General features: G+C 44.0%; 1 pseudogene; it reads left to right on the top strand.

Moving 5' to 3' along the window:
• The first annotated feature begins 22,916 nt into the window (after nucleotides 1-22,916).
• LOC117978679 (ATP synthase subunit alpha, mitochondrial-like) lies at nucleotides 22,917-24,274 on the top strand (annotated as a pseudogene).
• The last annotated feature ends 352 nt before the right edge of the window (nucleotides 24,275-24,626 follow it).

Below are 24,626 nucleotides of genomic sequence, written 5' to 3' on the forward strand. Positions count from 1 at the left end.
GGGCCTGGTTGTGTGTGCCTATAGTCCCAGCTACTTGGGAGGCTGGGGTAGGAGGATCTCTCAAGCCCAGGAAGTCAAGGCTGCAGTGAGCCATGATGACACTGCTGCACTCCAGCCTACGCAACAGAGTGAGACCATTTCAAAAAAAAGTCTGGTTAATATATGGGTATTCGTGCATTTTATGGCATTGTGTATTAAAAGATACATATTTACAATACTACATTTTTTAACTAAGTAGATTTCTATATAGTATAATACTGCCATTATGTTTTGTCTTTGACATTGCATATTGTCAATTTTATTCAGTTTATTTAGTGCATACTTTATGTAAGGTACTCTCATATTCGACAAAAATTCTTCTAATAAAATAAATGGACAAATCAAGAATGTATCAAAGAATATGAGTTCTGTCTTGATCATTGGTACAGTTTGGATATTTGTGCCCTCCAAATCCCATGTTGAAATGTGATCCCCAGTGTTGGAAGTGGGGCCTGGTGGGAGGTGTTTGCGTCATAGGGGTGGGTTCCTCATGAAAAGCTTGGTGTCCTCCCTGTGGTAATGAGTGGGCTCAGGTTCTATTAGTTCACAGGAGGTCTGATTGATAAAAAGAGTCTGGCACTTCGTTCCCTCTCTGCCATGTGAGAGGCCAACTCCCCCTTCACCATCTGCCATGATTGTAAGCTTCCTGAGGCCTCACCAGAAGCAGATGCTGATGCCATGCTTTTTGTACAGTCTGCAGAACTGTGAGCCAAAATAAATCTCTTTTCCCTATAAACCACTCAGCCTCAGCCGACCGCGGTGGCTCACGCCTGTAATCCCAGCACTTCAGGAGGCCAAGACGGGTGGATCACGAGGTCAGGAGATCGAGACCATCCTGGCTAACATGGTGAAACCCCGTCTCTACTAAAAATACAAAAAAAAATTAGCCTATCGTGGTGGTGGGCACCTGTACTCCCAGCTACTCGGGAGGCTGAGGCAGGAGAATGGCGTGAACCTGGGAGGCGGAGCTTGCAGTAAGCCGAGATCGCGCCACTGCACTCCAGCCTGGGCGACAGAGCGAAACTCCGTCTCAAAAAAAAAAAAAAAATCACTCAGCCTCAGGTATTCCTTTATAGCAACGCAAAATTGACTAATACAATCACAATTACTTTTTAAATGCAAACTAGCTGTGAAAGTTGTCTGTCTCAAATATTTAAGACTATAATTTTATGATCATACAACTCATACTCCCAGCACTCAGTAAAGACAACTTATATTTCTGTCAGTCTTTCATATGCACAATTAGAAAATGATTAAAATAGTCTGATAATAGATTTCCCTGTTAAGTTCAGAAGCCCAGTATTCTTTCTTGGTTTTTAACTGGCATGCTCCTTTTAATTTTATATTTATTTCTGTTAATGATGAATGTAGAGGCAATAAATAATACTTTTCTTTATATAGGATTGGATTACAATTAACTGATGAATTTAGGAAAGGACTTAAAGATTTATTTTTATCATCTTGTAATTTAAAACAAAACAACAGGGCTATAAACTCCAAATATGCAAGTAAATGTAAAGCTCAACTTCAAAAAATAAATGACTTGACAATGATGAAAAAGTAGAAAATGTTTGAGAAACTTTATAGAAATATCCTTTTACTTCAAAAACAGGAGAAATGTGTACTACAGGTAGGCCCCTACTTACAGACTCCTAATTATTCATATGTGAATTATCAGAAGGCAAGGGCTGGGGGTAATACTGCTTTTAATGAAAGTCTGCTTTTATGAGTTTTCAGATGCCATAACCAAACTGACATTGTGTACCGTTGTTCTCTGGGGAGCTTCATGCGCAGAATGAACTCATATGTTACATGACCTTGGGCCAAACAATATCTTAAAGAAGTAATCAGTATAACATTTCAGAAATTGAGGTGGCCAAAGTCGGTCCAGGAAAGTCTCTCAGGATTTGATATGCTGAGTGCAGGAGAATTCATTTTCCATTCAGAGAAAAGGTCGTACAAAGTATTCATGTGCCTCAAGTGCTGAAAGCAATATAGAAGAAAAATTGGGCTTAAACAAAATTTTAAAAAATCTGTCTTCATTTTCTCCCCCGTGATCCTTTATATCTAGGAAGGCTATTACTGTGGAGAGGCCTTAATATGGACTATTTAGACCAGTCATTTGAACAAATGTCCTAACAACAGCAGAAAAACATGATCAGTGTTCTGCAGAATCTGGACTTGTAATCAAGTAGTCAGTGTTTAAGAGACAAGTTTAGGTCATGGAAATATACTGGAGCCAAAAATCAGAATTCTAGTTTTTGCTCCAGCACTGATTTGCTCAGCTATGAGTGATGTTTTCAGATAGATTTCTTTAGGGTAGGAAGCAATAATGTTATATGACTTGGAAAGGCTTGATGAATGTTAATGAGTAAATAGATGTTTGCTGATTGCTGTTGAACAGTGGATCAAATTATTAAAGAAAAGTTAGGATAGAAAAATCCAAATACAGGCGGGGCGCGGTGGCTCACGCCTATAATCCCAGCACTTTGGGAGGCCGAGGCGGGCGGATCACGAGGTCAGGAGATCGAGACCATCCTGGCTAACACGGTGAAACCCCGTCTCTACTAAAAATACAAAAAATTAGCCGGGCGTGGTGGCAGGCGCCTGTAGTCCCAGCTACTCGGGAGGCTGAGGCAGGAGAATGGCGTGAACCCGGGAGGCGGAGCTTGCAGTGAGCTGAGATCGCGCCACTGCACTCCAGCCTGGGAGACAGAGCAAGACTCGGTTTCCAAAAAAAAAAAAAAAGAAAGAAAGAAAGAAAAGAAAAATCTAGGCCACTGAATGGAGGCTCTCCAGGACGGCGGGGCCACCGGGGCCCTGGAACCCTAAATGACTGCAGGGAGCAGAGCTCTGCCTCCCCATCAACCCACTTCAGATTCGGCTATGCCTGAAACGCAGATGCAAGGGCTGGAGCTCTGCAGACACTGGGACCAGAGGTGACCTTGAGGATGGAAGCCATGTGTTGGGAAAATGGAACAGAAAGATGAGTGGAACTTGGACTATGAATGTCTCTTGCCATACTTGGACTGTCTGCCTCCAGACATCCTCTAAAAGAAGATTTTTAAAATAACAATATACCTTTGTCCCATTTGAGCCACAACTGTTGAGTTTACTGATCTATACTGCCAAACCTAATTCCACCAATATACTTCACGACCCAGCAATTACGCTCTTCAGAAACTGCCCTAGAGATGCTCACACATGCACACAGAGGCACAAAGATGTTCAGTGTTGCTTGGACTAGCAAAGACAAACAGACAAACGACAATATGTATCTTCTCTATGGCCACATATATATGAATGTAAATAAGTAGGAAAAGGCCTGGAAGGAAGCACAGCAAATTGATGATGGTGGGTACGGCTGGGGATGGCGGGGAGTCACAGGAAACCATATTCTTCCCCTCAGGAAGATATGTTCTTATTACCTGTGAAATTAAAACTTACACATCAAGTTAAAAAGATAATAAAATCCAAAGGGAGAATAAAAGTTAACTTGACACTGCAGAAACGTCACAGGCATGACCTCATCCAGGCTATCAAGGTCTACATCAACAGTGATACAGTATGTTGACGGAATGTACCCAAGATGCTCTGAAATTGGAACTTTCTCTCTGTGGTCCTCCTCCCAAAACCCATCACCCCAGTCTAATCATGAGAAAAGCACCAGACCAATCCCAGTAGAGGGGCATCCTACAAAATACCTGACCAGTGCTTCTCAAAAGTGTCACTGTCATCAAAATGAAGGAGAGATGAGAGACTGTCACAGCCAAAAGGTGCCTAAGGAGACCGGAAGACCAATGCGACCCCTGGGAAACTGTGACCTGCCACGACGAAGGGGACCGTGCAAACGTGACTGCATCAAGGCTCTCAGATGGGGAGAGCGTCCTGGAATATCTAGGTGGGTCCATGCAGATGTGGTTACATCAAGGTTCTGAGATGGGAAGAGTATCCTGGAATACCTAGGTAGGCCCCAGAGAATCACAAAAGTCCTTAAAGAGAGAAGCGGGAAGTCCTAGCCAGAGCAATCAGGCAAGAGAAAGAAAAACGAAAAAACAAAAACAAATTTTAAAACCCTAAAAAAAGAAAAATTAATTTTTAAAAAGAGGGGCTGGGGCGTGGTGGCTCACGCCTGTAATCCCAGCACTTTGGGAGGCCGAGGCAGGTGGATCACAAGGTCAGGAGATTGAGACCATCCTGGGCAACATGGTGAAACCCCATCTCTACTAAAAATATAAAAATTGGATATTCAGAGAAGGACTGTGTGGTAGATAGAGCTCCCTCTCCCCTCTCCCCTCTCCCCTCTCCCCTCCCCCCTCCCCCCTCTCCCCTCTCCCCTCTCCCCTCTTTCCACGGTCTCCCTCTGATGCCGAGCCGAAGCTGGACGGTGCTGCTGCCATCTCAGCTCACTGCAACCTCCCTGCCCGATTCTCCTGCCTCAGCCTGCCGAGTGCCTGCGATTGCAGGCGTGCGCCGCCACGCCTGACTGGTTTTCGTATTTTTTTGGTGGAGACGGGGTTTCGATGTGTCGGCTGGGCTGGTCTCCAGCTCCTAACCGCGAGTGATCCGCCAGCCTCGGCCTCCCGAGGTGCCGGGATTGCAGACGGAGTCTCGTTAACTCAGTGCTCAATGGCGCCCAGGCTGGAGTGCAGTGGCCTGATCTCGGCTCGCTACAACCACCTCCCAGCCGCCTGCCTTGGCCTCCCTAAGTGCCGAGATTGCAGCCTCTGCCTGGCAGCCACCCCGTCTGGGAAGTGAGGAGCGTCTCCGCCTGACTGCCCATCGTCTGGGATGTGAGGAGCCCCTCTGCCTGGCTGCCCAGTCTGGAAAGTGAGGAGCGTCTCTGCCCGGCCGCCACCCCATCTAGGAAGTGAGGAGCGCCTCTTCCCGGCCGCCATCACATCTGGGAAGTGAGGAGCGTCTCTGCCCGGCCGCCCATTGTCTGAGATGTGGGGAGCACCTCTGCCCTGCCGCCCCGTCTGGGATGTGAGGAGTGTCTCTGCCCGGCCGCCCTGTCTGAGAAGTGAGGAGACCCTCTGCCTGGCAACCGCCCCGTCTGAGAAGTGAGGAGCCCCTCCGCCCGGCAGCCACCCCGTCTGAGAAGTGAGGAGCGTCCTCCCTCCTCGTCTGGGAGGGAGGTAGGGGGGTCAGCCCCCCGCCCGGCCAGCCGCCCCGTCCAGGAGGTGAGGGGCACCTCTGCCCGGCCGCCCCTACCGGGAAGTGAGGAGCCCCTCTGCCCGGCCAGCCGCCTCGTCCGGGAGGGAGGTGGGGGGGGTCAGCCCCCTGCCTGGCCAGCCGCCCCATCCGGGAGGCGAGGGGTGCCTCTGCCCGGCCGCCCCTACTGGGAAGTGAGGAGCCCCTCTGCCCGGCCAGCCGCCCCGTCCGGGAGGGAGGTGGGGGGGTCAGCCCCCTCCCGGCCAGCCGCCCCATCCGGGAGGGAGGTGGGGGGGTCAGCCCCCTGCCCGGCCAGCCACCCCGTCCGGGAAGGAGGTGGGGGGATCAGCCCCCCGCCTGGCCAGCCGCCCCGTCCGGGAGGGAGGTGGGGGGATCAGCCCCCTGCCCGGCCAGCCGCCCTGTCCAGGAGGTGGGGGGGGCGCCTCTGCCCGGCCGCCCCTACTGGGAAGTGAGGAGCCCCTCTGCCTGGCCAGCCGCTCTGTCTGGGAGGGAGGTGGGGGGGTCAGCCCCCGGCCCGGCCAGCCGCCCCGTCCAGGAGGGAGGTGGGGGGGTTAGCCCCCCGCCTGGCCAGCCGCCCCATCCGGGAGGTGAGGGGCGCCTCTGCCCGGCCGCCCCTTCTGGGAAGTGAGGAGCCCCTCTGCCCGGCCAGCCGCCCCGTCCGGGAGGGAGGTGGGGGGGTCAGCCCCCCGCCGGGCCAGCCGCCCCGTCCGGGAGGGAGGTGGGGGGGTCAGCCCCCCGCCCGGCCAGCCGCCCCGTCCGGGAGGGAGGTGGGGGGTCAGCCCCCCGCCCGGCCAGCCGCCCCGTCCGGGAGGGAGGTGGGGGGGTCAGCCCCCCGCCCGGCCAGCCGCCCCGTCCGGGAGGGAGGTGGGGGGGTCAGCCCCCCGCCCGGCCAGCCGCCCCATCCGGGAGGGAGGTGGGGGGATCAGCCCCCCGCCCGGCCAGCCGCCCTGTCCGGGAGGTGAGGGGCGCCTCTGCCCGGCCGCCCCTACCGGGAAGTGAGGAGCCCCTCTGCCCGGCCAGCCGCCCCCTCCGGGAGGGAGGTGGGGGGGTCAGCCCCCCGCCGGGCCAGCCGCCCCGTCGGGGAAGTGAGGGGCGCCTCTGCCCGGCCGCCCCTACTGGGAAGTGAGGAGCCCCTCTGCCCCGCCAGCCGCCCTGCCCGGGCGGGAGGTGGGGGGTCAGCCCCCCGCCCGGCCAGCCGCCCCGTCCGGGAGGGAGGTGGGGGGGGTCAGCCCCCCGCCCGGCCAGCCGCCCCGTCCGGGAGGTGAGGGGCGCTTCTGCCCGGCCGCCCCTACTGGGAAGTGAGGAGCTCCTCTGCCCGGCCACCACCCCATCTGGGAGGTGTACTCAACAGCTCATTGAGAACGGGCCATGAAGACAATGGCGGTTTTGTGGAATAGAAAGGGGGGAAAGGTGGGGAAAAGATTGAGAAATCGGATGGTTGCTGTGTCTGTGTAGAAAGAGGTAGACATGGGAGACTTTTCATTTTGTTCTGTACTAAGAAAAATTCTTCTGCCTTGGGATCCTGTTGATCTGTGACCTTACCCCCAACCCTGTGCTCTCTGAAACATGTGCTGTATCCACTCAGGGTTGAATGGATTAAGGGCGGTGCAAGATGTGCTTTGTTAAACAGATGCTTGAAGGCAGCATGTTCGTTAAGAGTCATCACCACTCCTTAATCTCAAGTACCCAGGGACACAAACACTGCGGAAGGCCGCAGGGTCCTCTGCCTAGGAAAACGGGAAAACTTTGTTCACTTGTTTATCTGCTGACCTTCCCTCCACTATTGTCCTGTGACCCTGCCAAATCCCCCTCTGCGAGAAACACCCAAGAATGATCAATAAAAAAGAAAAAAAAAAAAAAAGACTAAAAAAAATAAAAAATAAAAAATAAATAAAAATATAAAAATTGGCCGGACGTGGTGGCACATGCCTGTGGTCCCAGCTACTCGGGAGGCTGAGGCAGGAGAATCACTTGAACCAGGGAGTCAGAGGTTGCAGTGAGCAGAGATCATGCCATTGCACTCCAGCCTGGCGACAGAGTGAGACTCCGTCTCAAAAAAAAAAAAAAAAAAAGAGGGAAGCAGGAGGTTAGAGGCAGAGAGAAATTGGACAGTGCTACACTGCTGGCTTTAAAGAGGGAGAGGCCAAGTGCAGTGGTTCACGCCTGTAATCCCAGCACTTTGGGAGGCTGAGGTGGGAGGATCACTTGCACCCTGGAGTTCAAGACCAGCCTGGGCAACATAGTGAGACCCCCGTCTCTACCCCCGTCTCTATCAAGATACCTTGATCTTAGCCTTGTTGTGTTCCTTTGAGACTTCAGACTCCCAACACTGCAAGATAGTTTTTAAAAGTGAGCCATGACATTTGTGGCAAAATTGTGACAGCAGCAAAAGGAAATGAATACAGCAACTCACACTCAGTATGGAGCAGCAGGGTGGGCTGGCTCACCACTTGCCCCACAAAGACCCCCCCCCCAACAGGTGTCTAGCAGAAAAGGCAGTGTGGCAAGGTGGTTAATAGTGCACACTCAAGCGTCGCTGCCTGGGTTTGAATCCCACCTGGGCCGCTGTGCAGGCACGTGCTCACGTGGCAGGCCCGAGCCCTTCCACCCCACACAGGCTGCTGGCAAGGCTGGCCTGGAGCTGGCGTCTGGGAGCCTGGATTCGGGAGGCCTCCCATTGCTCCCTAACTGACAAGGATGGCTCACTGTGCCTGAGCAATCTGTACAAGTAATGTGGTTTATACTGACCACCAGCTTGCCTTCTAAGGGTCTGGAATTTCAGTACCTGCCAGGCAGAGGGTGGCCACATGACCAGCCCCTAGTAAAAACCCTGGGCACTCAGTCTCTCTAGCGGGCTTCCCTGGCAGATGACATGTCACGTGGGTTGTCACAACTCCTTGCAGCAAGAATTGGGTGACTCCCCTGGGAGAGGGCTCTGGAAACTGGCACCTGCTTTCCTCTGGACTTGGCCCCGTGTGGCTTTTCCCTTTGCTGATTTGCTTTGAATCCTTTTACCGTAATAAATCATAGCCACGTGTACAACCATATGCTTTGTCCTGAGGCTTCCCAGCAAATCGTCGAGCCTGCGGTGGCCTTGGGACCCCTGACACAGCCACTTACGAGCTCTGTGACCTTGGGCGTGCTACTGAGCCTGTGTCCCTTCTGTATAAGCGAGATATTATAATGTAACTCTTCCTAGGACTCTAGGGAGGATTAAATGCAGTAATACATGTAAAGTGCTTAGAAAATTACCCGGCATATAAAAGTGCTTGGCACATTTAAAAAAAAAAAAAAAAAAAGAAAAGAAAAATCTAAATACAAAATTATAACAGTATGTAGCCATTTAGAGTCCATTAGTTACAAAGCTGTTAAGATTATAGATACTGCATATTATAATATATACGTGTGGAATTTCTGGAACTGATATTGTTTTTGTTTAGGCAGTTGCCAGTTTGGCAACATTTTACATTTTCTGTAGTGAGTGAAAACAAATTATTTGATCTGTAATTACTATTTTATGAAACATATTATTTGACAGTTAAATCATCAATTCTTTTGGAGCTGGCCAACAATGTACCAATTTATTTTTAGTAGTGCAGCCCATGATAAAGAAAAGCAGAAAGCCACTAAGGACAAAAAGATTACTGAGAGCTCCTCATCATTGTACTTAAATTTTGTTTAGGATGAGATAAATGGAAAAAGAGCTTCAGACTTTGAAGATCAAGAAATTTGGACAAATTTTCCAAATGTTCGTGTGGATGAGTAAACTGTCACATTTCCAGAACGAAGAACATTGTTTTTTATTCTGCATGGACTAGTATTAGGGAAAATGTTCAATTGAAAAAGTTACCATATAAGAATTATATCCAGAGTATCATATTTAATTGATTTTTTGCTTACGCAAAAAAAAAAAAATTCAATTATCAATGTTTTTGAGCAAAAATAAGGCAACAGGTCAGGCTCTAAAAATAAATATAAGACTATAAAAGATGCATGTCTTATATTCTACCATGGTAAATGGGGCAGTGGTAAAGGAGAATGCAGAGTCCTCCTTCTGGTATACAGAATTTATATTATTGCTTTATTATTGCCTCACACACATCAACCCTTGAGGCAGAAAAGATGTGTTCATAGAAAACAACTTACCAGTGACCGTGCCAGACATGTTCAAATATGCTTCACTATGACATGGTAAGAATACACTAATATTAATGTAACATTGACAGGAATTCAGTAAAGATAGAAATCTGATAATAGTAACAACCATCATTAATTAATGAGTCCTTGTTATATACCAGGCACTGTGTTAGTGCTCTCTGTCTTTCTGTCTCTCTCTGTCTCTCAGAAACTATGCATATTCATATATATTTATATAAAATGATCATACAATTCCAGCAGCCACATAAAAGTTTGGAAGCGTTTCCCCTTTTTTCTCTTTTTGAAGAAATGGGGAAACACAGGCACAGACAAATATGGAAACTTTGCAGCATTCATGCAGAGGATGCAGAATGGAGCCTGAATTAAAATGCTCCCTCGGATAGAAAAGGCTTCATTCTTCTTTCTAGAAAGACTGTGTGGTGAAGGTCCTGGATTGTGACAAATATGCTATTTCCTCTAAACCCAGACTCCCTCCTCTTCAGGTGGTTTGAACCGTCTTTCCTACCCCTAAACCTGTAGATTATGCCTCCATCTCTCCCATCCTTACACTCCACTCAAAAGGTAAGCTGCTCTCTTCGTTCTTTCTCTTAGTCCATTCTGCCTCCAAATGTCTCCACCATACTCTCTCTGGAACACCATTCCATTCTCATCAACTCCCTCCACATCCTCTACCTTGCACACCTTGACTTAAGTGAGCCTTCTATAAAGACACTGCCCACCTCCCACCTCCAGCAATTGCAAAGGGATGCTTCTCAGAGTTGGAGGCTTCTTGGGGTTGGGAGGAGAGGCCAGTGTTCTCCACCCTCAGTGCAGTTCCAGACCATTCCTCCTATGAAACAAACCCTTTCCCTTGAGGCTGACAACATCCAGCCATGTGACCCTGTACTTCTTTCTCACACTCTTTTGCTTTTACTGAAGACTTTGAAGCTTTTTCTCCAAGTTTCACCATCATTTTTGTATCTGGCACATAGTAGTTGCTAAATTATATTATTAAAAAATTCACAGTGATTATTCTTAATAAATTATGTGTGATACACTCACAATTCATGGTGAAATGACCATGTATCTCGAGAAGAGAGTTGAAAAGGACAATGAGGACACCCCTTCCCATACTCCAAACTGTAAGTTGTATGATCTTGTCAGTCTCAGGATTGTCAGCCATCCACTTCCACAGCCAAATCCTAGACACGCTGGAGCTTCGAAATATTCAATTATAATATCACATACATACACACTTACTCCAAACTGCATTCCTCCAGCCATCACTCGTCACCTCCACTCTGCCTTTCTTCATTGTATTGTAAAGAATGAATTGGGTTAGTGTGACAGTCTTTATCAGTATTCCCATTACTCTACTACTTTGTCTTCCTACTGTACCTCCTGTGGAAAAAAATTCCACATCATCATCCACCAGACCGTCTTCTGTTCTCCTCCGACACAAACAACTCTCCTACAGATGGAGAAACTCATATAACTGCATTAAAAGTTCATTTGAAAGGCATAGTTGCCAAACTCAATTGGAATACCACCTGGTATTTCTATATTTTCCTGGGCAACTTTCTCTTTCACTTCCCACAGAGCATATTTCAAACTTCTATTGTGCTTTAGTTTTCTTTATTACATCACCATATGAAAGTGTAATTCATTTATTCTGCACTTACTTACTAGACATCTGTTATGTGCCAGGCAAAGGGTGCTGGGTATTATGGTAGAAAAAAGTATAACATTTGAGTTTGTTCCCTCTCATCTTTTAGGAGCCTTTGCTCCTAAAAGCATTCACCTATCTCTGTGCCCACCTTGTCTAGGGGAAGATATATCTCCCTCCATGCCCAACCATTCTACCTGTACTCTGTTAGCTCAGCCATTACCTCAGTTAGCTTATCCCTCTTTCCTCTACCTGAAAATTCTCCATCCTACTGGCTCACTGCCCCAGCAGCACTTACACTTATTTATTTCTGTCCTATCTTTAACCAATCAATATGACCACTCTCAACCATTATGTTTGCTTCTAAGTATTTCCCTATATCTTCTACATTCTTCAGACCCGCGGTACAGTTGTCCACGCTCCCCTCCTCGTTCATTTCATTCTCTCTCCAGCCTCCTGCAGTTTGGCATCTTCTCCACTATTCTACTGCAGCAGTCCCTTCCAGGGTCAACAAAGCCTCTTTATTAGAAAATGCACAGGGCATTTACTTTCTTCAGTCTTCGAACTCTGCAGGCATTTTGTGTGTGTGTGTGTGTGGGTGGAGACAGAATTTCACTCTTGCTGCCCAAGGCTGGAGTGCCATGGCACAATCTCTGCTCACTGCAATCTCCACCTCCCGGGTTCAAGTGATTCTCCTGCCTCACCCTCCCAAGTAGCTGGGATTACAGGTGCCTGCCATAACGCCTGGCTAATTTTTGCATTATTAGCAGAGACAGGGTTTCACCATGTTGGCCAGGCTGGTCTCGAACCCCTGACTTCAAATGATCTACTCGCCTCAGCCTCCCAACGTGCTGGGATTACAGGAGTGAGCCACTGTGCCTGGCCAGGCATTTCTTTTTATAAACCGTGTACCCTGCCTCTGGGCCACCAGAGGTTCCTGGTCTTCTTCCACTCACCTCTATGTTCGGTCACTCTGCCTGTCATGACATGCGGTGATCCTCTATGTTCATTCTTCTCTCCTTACAGTTTGTGTGTTCCATGAATGACATCATTTACTCCCTCAAATCCAAGTGCATATTTTATTTGTGTGAATCCCCAATAAGTAAGTTCCTATGGACAGAGGCTGTGCATGTTCGTTGTTTTAGTCCTGACACCTATCACAGCTGCCTGACAACCCAGTGCCCAGCAATACAGAAAAATGCACAGACTGAATAATACAGGAAATTGTAGGCTGGGCGCGGTGGCTCAGGCCTGTAATCCCAGCCCTTTGGGAGGCCGAGGTGGGTGGATCACGAGGTCAGGAGATCGAGACCACGATGAAACCACGTCTCTACTAAAAATGCAAAAAAATTAGCCGGGCGTGGTGGCGGGCGCCTATAGTCCCAGCTACTTGGAAGGCTGAGGCAGGAGAATGGCGTGAACCCGGGAGGCGGAGCTTGCTGTGAGCCAAGATCGTGCCACTGCACTCCAGCCTGGGCGACAGAGCGAGACTGTGTCTCAAAAAAAAAAAAAAAAAAATACAGGAAGTTGTAACCAGGAGGACCCACTGAAAGTGGAGTGTATTCTTTCACTCAGTATTCACTGGGAACGCACTATACACTAGTTCCAATGCTTGTGTTGGGAATTCAGTGAAGAGCAAGAAAGACAAAGTAGCCCTTGGCACTTACATTCTAGTAAGGGAAATAGTCATTAAACATATGTACTATACAGGGTGTCAGAGAGTGACAAGTGCCACGAAGAAAATAAAGCAGGGAAGGGAGTTACAGAGTGATAGAAGGTAAAAGTGCACCAGCTAGTTAGGGTAGTCTGGGAAGGAAGGCTTTTTGGTGGCATTAACCCTGAAGAAATGAATGTAATGAGAAAATGCCTAGCGGCTATTTGAAAGAAAACCATTTCAAGAGGAGGAAATGGTAAGTACAGTGAAGTGGGAAAGGCTTTGGGGTACTTGAGGAGCAGAAATCAGGCCAAAGGGATTGGAGCTGAAGTTCTGATTCTAGGTAGAATATAGGAGGCAGTGGCACTGCATCACTCCCACTGCAACAAGTAGTTCAAAAAGTAAAGAAATTGGAAATGTAATCGTTTTAAAGATATCCGAGAGCTGTGGTGGCATAGATGATTAGATGGACTACAAGTGAAGTTGAGATGACTCCTATTTCCTTCACTGAGAGGCAAGGTTTCTGTTCAGACTTGCCCTAAGCTGAGGTGTTTCGCCAGGGGAAAGAGAAGACAATAGAGCTTACTTTCTATGTAGCTTCATTGAGGTACGACTCATGCACCGTACAATTCACCCATATAAAATTTACAATTCAATATTTTTTAGTGTTTTAGAGATATGTGCAACCATCCCCACAGTCAACTTTTGAACATTTTTATCACCTCAGAAATAAAAGCCATGGCCGGGCGCAGTGGCTCAAGCCTGTAATCCCAGCACTTTGGGAGGCCAAGGCGGGCAGATCACGAGGTCAGGAGTTTGAGATCAGCCTGGCCAATATGGTGAAACCCCGTCTCTACTAAAAATACAAAAATTATCCAGGCACTGTGGCACGCGCCTGTAGTCCCAGCTACTTGGGAGGCTGAGGTAGGAGAATTGCTTGAACCCTGCACTCCAGCCTGGGTGACAGGGCAAGACTCCATCTTAAGAAAAAAAAGAAAGAAAAAAAAGCCGCATGCTTCAGCTATTACTCCTTGTCTTCCTAAGCAGCAACTAGGCTTCTTTCTCCCAGTAGATTGTCCTATTGTGGACATTTCATATGAGTGGAGTCAATAATATGTGGTCTTTTGTTACTGACTTCTTTCAGTTAACATAATGTTTTCAGGTTTCTCCATGTTGTGGCATGTATCAGCTCCTCATTCCTTTTTTGTGAGTAAACAAAAAATAACAAAATTTAACATTTTAACCATTTTCAAGTGTACAGTACAGTACTGTTAACTGTATGCAAGTTGTTGTGCAATAGGCCTCTGTAACTTTTTCATCTTGCCAAAGGGAAACTCTATACCCATGGAAAAACTACCCATTTCCCCCTCTTCCCTAGCTCTGGTTGTCACATTCTACTTTCTGTTTCTATGAATTTGATTACTTTAGAAAACGTATACACAGGGAATCATGCAGCATTATTCCTTTTATGACTGGCATATTTCATGTAGCATAATGTGCTCAAGCCTTATCCGTGTTGTAGCATATGGTAAGATTTTCTTCTTTCTTTAGGCTGAATAATATTCCAGTGAATATATGGTTTATACATTAATGATTTGTCAGGAGATATTAGTGTTCTTCCAACTCTTGGCTATTGTGAGTAATACTGCAATAAAGATGGATGTGCAAATATCTTTTCAAAATCCTACTTTAAATTTTTTTGATATATACCCAGAAGTGGGATTGCTGGACTATATGGTAGTTCTGTTTTAAATTTTTTGAAGAACCTCTGTTTTCCATAGTGGCTACACCATTTTACATTGCCACCAACAGTGCACAAGGGTTTCAAGTTCTCTATATCCTTGCCAGTATTTCTTATTTTCTGTTTCTGTTTTGTCTTTTTGGATAGTGATCTAGCTAAGAGATGTGAGGTGACATCTCTTTGTGGTTTTGATATGCATTTCTCTGATTAGTGATATTGAACATATTTTTATATGTTGGCCATATTGATGTCATCCTTAAAGAAATGTCTATTCAAATACTTTGTTAATAGGGTTTTTTGTTTGTTTGTTTGTTTGTCTAGTTTTGATGTTGTTGAGTTGTAGGAATTCTCTATATGTTTGGATATTAACCCTCATCGGATACATGGTTTGCAAATATTTTCTTCCTTTCTGTAGGTTGCCTTTTCACTCTCTTCATTATTTCCTTTCTGTGAAGAAGATCTGAAGTTTGATTTAGTTCCATTTGTATATTTTTGCTTTTATTTCCTCTGCCTTTGGTGTCATGTCCAAGAAATCATTGCCAAATCCAAAAACATGAAGCTTCTCCCCTATATTTTTATCTTACTAGGTAATTTTATAATTTTATAAATTTTAGTTTTATAAATATAATTTTATAAATTACAGTTTTATAATTTTAGGTCTTACATTTAGGTCATTAATCCATTTTGGTTTGTTTGTTGTTTTGAGACAGGGTCTCTCTCTGACAACCAGGCTGGAGTGCAGTGGCATCATCACAGCTGACTGCAGCCTCAACCTTCTGGGCTCAAGCAATCCTCCTGCCTTACCCCCACCTCTCCCAGTAGGTGGCACTACACGGTGCGCGCCACCACACCCGGGGGAATTTTTACATTTTTTGTAGAGACGGGTTCGCAGTGTTGTCCAGGACTTGAGCGATCCTCCCACCTCAGCCTCCCAAAGTGGTGGGATTACAGGCGTGAGCCACTGCACCTAGCCGTTAATTCATTCTGAAGTGATTTTTATATATAGATACAGGAAGGTAAGGGTCTAACTTCATTATTTTACATGTGAATATCAAGTTTTCTCAGCACCATTTGTTGAAGACACTATCTTTTCCCCATTGTATAGTCTTGATGCCCTTATGGCAGATTATTTTACCATATGTGTGAGACTTTATTTCTGGGCTCTCTATTCTGGCCCATTGGTCTATATGTGTGTCTTTATTCCAGTATTATGCTATTTTGATTACTGTAGCTTTACACTGTTTTTTGAACTTGAGAAGTGTGAGACCTCCAGCTTTGTTTTTCTTTCTCATAACTGTCTTGACTATTTGGAATACTTTGAGATTCCTAATGGATTTTGGATTTTTTTTCTGCTTCTGCAAAAAATTCCAATGAGATTTTTATACGGACTGCATTGAATCTGTAGATTTGGGGGGTAGTATGAACACTGTAACCATATTCTTTTCCAATCCAGGAACATGGGATGTCTTTATATTTATTCATGTCTTCATTAAGTACTTTCAGCAATATTAAGAGTATTCAGTATACAGGTCTTTTGCCTCTTTGGTTGGGTTTATTCCTGAGTATTTTATTCTTTTTGATGCTCTTGTAAAGGGGATTTAAAAACATTTCCTTTTCTGATTATTTATTCTTAGTGTCTAGAAATGCAACTGATTTTTGTGGGTTGATTTTGTTTCCTGCAACTTTACTGAATTAGTTTATTAGTTGTAACAGTTGTCTGTGTGTGTGTGTGTGTGTGTGTGTGTGTAATCCTTCAGGTTTTCTACATGTAAGATTATATCATCTGCAAACAGAGATAATTTTATTTCTTCCTTTCAAAATTGAATGCTTTTTACTCCTTTTTCTTGTCTAATTGCTCTGACTAGAACTTTCAGTACTGTGTTGAATAGACGTGACAAGACTGGGCATGCTTGCCTTGTTTCTATTTGTAGAGGGAAAGCTTGAGTATGATGGTAGCTATGGGCATTACCTATAGGGCTTTTAATATGTTGATGTAATTTTCTTTTATTTCTATATTATTGAATTTTACATGAAAGGGTGCTGAATTTTATTAAATGCTTATTATTGCACTAATTGAGATGATCATGTTACTTTTTTACCTTTCTGTCAGTTAATATAGTGTATTGCATTGACTAATTTTTGTATGTTGAACCATCCTTGCATCCCAGGAATAAATACCACTTGGTCATAGTGTACTGCTGAATTAAGTTTATGATATTTTGTTGAGGATTTTTGCATCAATATTTAGCAAGATTATTGGTGTGTAGTCTTTTTGTGATGTCCTTCTTTAGCATTGGTATTAAGGTAATACTGGCCTCATAAAATGAGTTTGAAAGTATTTTTTCTTCTGAAATTTTTCAGAAGAGTTTGAGAAAGAGTGATGCTAACTATTCTTTAAATGTTTGGTAAAACTCATCAGTGAAACCATCTAGTCCTGGGGCTTTTCTTCATTGGGAGATTTTTGATTACTAATTCAATCTCCTAAGTTATAGATGTGTTCAGATTTTAATTTATTCACAATTCAGTCTTGGTAGGTAGTATATTTCTAATAATTTATTTCTTCTAAGTTATCCAATGTACTGGAGTATTGTTCATAGTAGTCTCTCGTAATCTTTTTACTTCTGCGTCCTCATTTTTAATGTCTCATTTCTGATTTGTGTTACTTTAGACTTCTATTTTCTTACTTATTGAAAGAATTTGTTAAATTTTTTATTTTTTAAAAAACTCTTATTTCATTGATTTTTCTATTTTTTAAATTTATTCTCTATTTCATTTATGTTTTCTGTAATCTATGACCTTCCTTTTGCTAACTGTAATCTAGGACCTTCCTTTTACTAACTTTTGATTTAGTTTGCTATTCTTTTTCTAGTTCTTTGGGATACAAAATTATCTCCAATTATTGATTGGGGATCTTCTTTTAAAAATACAAACATTTACTGCCACAGTTTTGGTGTGTTGTGTTTTCATTTTCATCTGCTTTAAAATACTGTTAAATAGTGATTTCTTGACTCATCAAGTTGTTCAAGAGTATATTGCTTAATTTCCATATCTTTGTGAATTTTCTGGTTCAGAGTTTTCTAGTCCAGATTTCTAGTTTCATGGTGATTTGAAAATATAGTTGGTTTTCTTTCAGTTTTTTTTTTGAATTGTTAAAACTTGTTTTGTGTCCTAATATGTGTTCTGTCTTGGAGACTGTTTTATGTGCACCTGAGAAGAATGTGTATATTAACATAGGGTGGAATATTGTTTATATATCTATTAGATTCAATTCACTTTTAGTATTGTTCAAGTCCTTTATTTCCTTATTATTTTTCTTTCCGGTTGATCTATTTATTATTGAAAGAAGAGTATTGTAATCTCCTCCTATTATTTTTTTTAATCTAATTCTTCCTCCAGTTCTATCAATGTTTGCTTCATGTATTTGGGTGCTCTGCTGTTTGGTGCATGTAGACTTATAAGTGTTGTACTGTGAATTGACACTTTCATCAATATAATGTGTATTGTTTTTCTCTTGTGACAGTTTTTAGCTTAATGTCTATTTTGTCTGATATATGTATGGGCACCCTTGCTATTTTGGTTACCTCTTGCATGGAATATATTTTTCTATTCCTTCATTTTCAGCCTGTGTGTGTTTTCAAAGCTAAGTGAATCTCTTGTAGATAGCATGCAATTGGATCTTTTTAAAATTGATTCTGCCACTCGGGCTTTTGACTGTGGAGTTTAATCCATTCACTCTTAAAGTAGTTATTGATGGGGAAGGACTTACTATTGCAATTTTGTTAATTGTTTTCAGTATGTCTTAGAGTTGTTTGTCCCTCTTTTCCTCTCTTGCTGCCTTTGTGTTTCATTGATTTTTTTTGTAGTGATATGCTTTGAGGACTTTCTTATTTTCTTTGGTATGTCTTCTATAGCAATTTTCCCTGTAAGTTACCATGGGGATTATATAAAACATCTTATAGCTGTAACAATTTATTTAAACTAAAAATTTAATTCAATTGCATACAAAACCTCCACTCTTTTACCTCCAATTCACCTTACATTATCAATGTCACAAATTTTACTTTTAGTATTTTGTATCCATTAATATAATTTAATAATTATGGTTATTTTTATGCTTTTATTTATACCTGATTTAAAAATGATTTATGGACCACTATTGTAGTATGACAAGATTCTGCATTTTTTTTTTTTTTTTAGACAGAGTCTCACTCTATCACCCAGGCTGGAGTGCAGTGGTGCAATTTCAGCTCGCTGCAAGTTTTGCCTCCTGGGTTCACGCCATTCTCCTGCCTCAGCCTCCTGAGTAGCTGGGACTACAGGCGCCCGCCACCATGCCCTGCCACTTTTATTTTATTTAATTTTTATATTTTTAGTAGAGACGGGGTTTCACCGTGTTGGCCAGGATGATCTCAATCTCCTGACCTCGTGATCCGCCCACCTCAGCCTCCCAAAGTTCTGGGATTACACGCTTGAGCCACCACGCCTGGCCTAGATTCTGCATTTGACTATATGTTTACCTTTACCAGAGAGCCTTATACTTTTGTATGCTTTCAAGTTGGTATCTAGCTTTCTTTTATTTCAACTGAAAGGACTACCGTTAGTAATTCTAGCAAGGTAGGTTAATGGTGACGAACTTCTTCAGCTTTTGTTTATCTGGGAAGATCTTTATTTCTCCTTCATTTTTGAAGGGCAGATTTGCTGTCTATTCTTAGTTGGCAGTTTTCTTTCTCTTTCAGCCCTTTGAATATACTACCCCATTCCCTTTCAGTCTGGAATGTTCCTGCTGATGAGTTTGCTGATAATCTTATGAGAGTTCTCTTGTATATAAGTCACCTTTCTCTTGCTGCTTTCAAGATTGTCTGTCTTGGACTTTTGACTGATTATAATGTGTCATGGTGTTGGATCTTTAGGTTCATCTTAGACAGAGTCCTTCAAGCTGCTGAAATTTGGTTGTCCATTTCCTTTTTCAGATTTGGGAAGTTTTCAGCCATTTCTTCAAATAAGCTCTCTGCCACAGGCTACTCTTCGTTGTGCAATCTGTGGACCCAGTTGTCATCTGCCACCACTGTCTAGTTATCTTTTGACTGCCACAAGTGGACTCCAAAAAATCTCCAAAAGAAATTGTTACCATAACAAGATGGCCAACTAGACACAGCCAGGAAGCACTGCTCCCACTGACAGAAACCAAAATATTGAGTAAACCAATGTATTTTGAGCCCATCTTCAGAGAGAAAATGCTGAGAGTCATTACAGACGTGATGCAGACAACAAGGCTGAAGAGGGAGGAAGCTGGGAACCCTGCACAGGATACTTGCATGACAGGGCTAGTTCCCAGACCTGAATGCCTCCTGGGGAAGGGATAAGTGAAGGAATGGAGGGACAGGCCACTCTCACTGTGGACCTCTGGGATCCTAGGTACATAGAACTTCACATTCTCCATGGACATTTGAGCTGGCAGGGGAATCTTCAAAGAGAGTAGGCAGAGACAGGGCTTCACCGGCATGGAGCCTAGGAGCTTTTGTGCATGTGGCAGCTGTGGCAGAGCATGGCCTAGACACCCATCCCCCAGGGCTCCCCACCTCCCTACAGGCAGCTCTAGCCTCAGCTGATTGCTGGCCCAGGAGAGAGTGTGGCTGGCTTCCCTGTGGGACTGGGAAACTTCCAGGGCCCCTGCCTGGCCACCCTGCAGGAGGTGTGCACAGAGTAGCCTCTGCTGCCAAGCCTGGGTGCTTTGCTTCACCTGAGTACCTTCCTGGTGGCCTGGGAGCACTTTGGATCCCCCAGAACAGCTGGGGCCCAATCTCAAGGGTCTGGAGGATGAAGCTGAAAGCCAGTCCTAGCTCCCCAAAACTACACAAATACATGGAAATTGAACAGCTTGCTCCAGAGTAACTCCTCGGTGAACAATAAAATTAAGGAAGAAATTAAAAAATTCTTTGAAATAAATGAAAATAGGGACACAGCTGACCAAAATCTCTGGGACGCAGCTAGAACAGTATTAAGAGGAAAGTTTACAGCATTAAGCACCTTCAGCAAGAAATTAGAAAGGTCTCAAATTAACAATGTACCTTTGCAACTAGAGGAACTAGAAAAAAAAAGCCAACCCCAAAGCAAGCAGAAGATAATAAATATCTAAAATTAGAGAAGAACTGAATGAAATTTAGACACAAAAATCCATAGAAAAGATCAATGAAACAAAGTGTTTTTTCTTCAGAAGAATAAACAAGATCAATAAACCACTAGCTATATTAACAAAGGAAAAAAGAGAAGATCTAAATAAGTACAATCAGAAATGACAAAGAAGACATTGCAACTGATCCCACAAAAATACAAAAGATCCTCAGAGACTATTATGAACAGCTCTATGTACACAAATTAAGAAAACCTAGAGAAAATGGATAAATTCCTGGAAACACACAAACTCCCAATATTGAACCAGAAAGAAAATGAAAACTTGAACAGACCAATAAGTTCCAAAATTATATCAGTATTAAAGAAACTGCCAACCACAAAAGAAGAAAAAGAAAAAGGAAAAGAAAAGCCCTGGACCAGATGGATTCACAGACAAATTCTCTCAGACATAAAAAGAAGAACTGGTACCAATCGTATTGAAACTATTCAAAAAAATCGAAAAGGAAGGGTACCTCTCTAACTTATCCTACGAAGCCAGAATCAGTCTGATACCAAAATCTGGCAGAGACACAACAAAAAAAGAAAACTTCAGGCCAATATACCTAACGAACATAGGTGCAAAAATTCTCAACAAAATACTAGCAAACTGAATCCAGCAGCACATCAAAAAGTTAATTTACCACAATAAGGCAGGCTTTACTCCTGGGATGCAAGGCTGGTTGAACATATGCAAATCAATAAGTGTGATCCACCACAGTAACAGAATTAAAAGCAAAACCCATATGATCATCTCAGTAGATGCAAAAAAAGCTTTCAATAAAATCCAACATCCCTTCATGATAAAAGCCCTCAACAAACTAGGCATCTAAGGTACATACCTCAAAATAATAAGAGCCATCTACACCAAACCCACAGCCAACATCATACTGACTGGGCAAAAGCCAGAAGCATTCCCCCTAAGAACAAAAACAAGACAATGATGCCTACTCTCACTGCTGCTATTCAATGTAGTACTAACAGTCCTAGCCAGAGCAATTAGGCAAGAGGAAGAAATAAAAGACATCCGCGGCTGGGTGTGGTGGCTCACGCCTGTAATCCCAGCACTTTGGGAGGCCGAGGCGGGCAGATCACGAGGTCAGGAGATCGAGACCATCCTGGCTAACACAGTGAAACCCCGTCTCTACTAAAAATACAAAAACAAAAACAAAAAACAAACAAACAAAAAAGACATCCACATGGGAAAAGAAGAGGTCAAATTATCTCTCTTCACTGACAGTGTGATTCTCTCTTTTTTTGAAACTGAGTCTCACTCTGTTGCCCAGGCTGGAGTGCAGTGGCACCATCTCAGCTCACTGCAGCCTCTGCCTCCTGGGTTCAAGTGATTCACCTGCCTTAGCCTCCAGAGTAGCTAGGATTACAGGTATTCACCACCACGCCCGGCTAATTTTTGTATTTTTTAGTAGAGATGGGGTTTCACCATGTTGGCCAGGCTGGTCTTGAACTCCTGACCTCAAGTGATCTGCCTGCCTCAGCCTCCCAAAGTGCTGAGATTACAGGTGTAAGCCACCATGCTTGGCCACTGATAATATGATTCTATATCTAGAAAACCCTAAAGACTCTGCCAAAAGGCCCGTCAAACTGCTAAATGACTTCAGTAATGTTTCAGGGTACAAAAATAATGTACAAAAATCAATAGCATTTCTATATATAACTGAGTACCTCAGCCTCGAAATACATTTTTAAACTATTTTTTTCCTTTCCTTCCTAATCTCAGAATGTAGCCTTATAGTGTAAGACTCTTTGTTATGCCCTTTCCCAACAGGCATATCTGTGCACAGTGCTTGCTCATCTAACTATGTGCTTGCTTAGAAATTCCAGGAGCCAATTTTGAAACAAACCAGGCAGAGAGACCAAACCGCAGATCTTCCCACTCAAGGGGAGTTACGCCCAAGTCAGGATGATGCAAATCAGATCTCTAGATGGGCGATTACTTGAGATAACTATGGGAACAAGACATGCAGCTATGCACTCCCTTTTCACTACTCACGTCTATATCCCACAACTTTTTCCTTCTTAAACCCGTTCACTCAGCCCAGAAGGCTGAGATGGCTCTTTTGAGGCTTATGCCCAGACATTCTCCCATCTGCTAGAATTTGACCAATAAAAGTTGCTTTCCTTTCACCACACCTCAGTTCTCATGCTTTGACTTCTGAGAGGAGAGCAGCTGGACTTGAGCTTCGTTACATATACACCAATAATGTTCAAGCTGAGAGCCAAATCAAGAACACAATCCCATTTACAATAGCCACACACCAAAATGAAATACCTAGGAATACAGCTAACCAAGAAGGTTAAAGATCTCTACAAACCTGACAATGTTGGTGTTGTCGTGTTTGGAAATGATTAACTAATTAAGGAAGGAGCTAGAGTGAAGAGGACAGGAGCCATTGTGGACATTCCAGTTGGTGAGGAGCTGTTGGGTCATGTGGTTGATGCCCTTGGTAATGCCATTGATGGAAAGGGTCTATTTGGTTCCAAGACCCATAGGCGAGTTGGTCTGAAAGCCCCTGGAATCATTCCTCGAATTTCAGTGCAGGAACCAATGCAGACTGGCATTAAGGCTGTAAATAGCTTGGTGCCAATTGGCCATGGTCAGTGTGAGCTGATTATTGGTAATGGACAGACTGGGAAAATCTCAATTGCTATTGACACAATCATTAACCAGAAATGTTTCAATGATGGATCTGATGAAAAGAAGAAGCTGTACTGTGCCTATGTTGTTATTGGTCAAAAGAGATCCACTGTTGCCCAGTTGGTGAAGAGACTTACGATGCAGATGCCATGAATTATACCATTGTGGTGTCAGCTATGGCCTCAGATGCTGCCCCACTTCAGTAACTGGCTCCTTACACTGGCTGTTCCATGGGAGAGTATTTTAGAGACAATGGCAAACATGCTTTGACCATCTATGACAACTTATCCAAACAGGCTGTTGCTTACCATCAGATGTTTCTGTTGCTCTGCCAACCCCCTGGTTGTGAGGCCTATCCTGGTGTTGTGTTCTACCTATACTCCCAGTTGCTGGAGAGAGCAGCCCAGATGAACAGTGCTTTTGGTGGTGGCTCCTTGACTGCTTTGCCAGTCATAGAAACAGACTGGTGATGTGTCTGCTTACATTCCAATGAATGTCATTTCTATCACTAATGGACAGATCTTCTTGGAAACAGAATTGGTCTACAAAGGTATCCACCCTGCCATTAATGTCGGTCTGTGTCTCCTGTCGGATCTGCTGCCCAAACCAGGGCTATGAAGCAGGTGGCAGGTACCATGAAGCTGGAAGTGGCTCAGTATCATGAGGTCACCACTTTTGCCCAGTTCAGTTCTGACCTCGATGCTGCCACTCAACAACTTTTGAGTTGTGGTGTGTGTCTAACTGAGTTGCTGAAGCAAAGACAGTATACTCCCATGGCTACTGAAGAACAAGTGGCTGTTATCCATGTGGGTATTAGGGGCTATCTTGATAAACGGGAACCCAGCAAGATTACAAAGTTTGAGAATGCTTTCTTGTCTCATGTCAGCTGGCACCAAGCCCTGTTGGGCACTACCAGGGCTGATGGAAAGATCTCAGAAGAATCAGATGCAAAGCTGAAAGAGATTGTAACAAACTTCTTGGCTGAATTTGAAGCTTAAACACCTGTGGGTTTACATGAAATACCAGTTCAGTTTTGTCATTGTTTATTCTAGTAGATTAGTTTCATTTGTGAAAGGGTTACTCTCATACTCCTTATGTACAGAAATGACATGAAAAGTAAAGGTTCCATAATGTGAAAAAGAAAAAAGATCTCTACAAGGAGAACTGCCAACCACTGCTGAAAGAAATCACAGATGACACAAATAAATAAAAAAAGATTCCATGCTGATGGATTGGAAGAATCAATATTGTTAAAATGACCATGCTGCCCAAAGCAGTTTAAAGATTTAATGCTATAACTACCAATGTCATTTTTCACAGAATTAGAAAAAACTATTCTAAAATTCATATAGAACCAAAAAACAGCCCGAATAGCTAAAACAATCCTAAG

This window comes from Pan paniscus, chromosome 11 (assembly GCF_029289425.2).
Source record: "Pan paniscus chromosome 11, NHGRI_mPanPan1-v2.0_pri, whole genome shotgun sequence".
NCBI classification, from domain to species: Eukaryota; Metazoa; Chordata; class Mammalia; order Primates; family Hominidae; genus Pan; species Pan paniscus.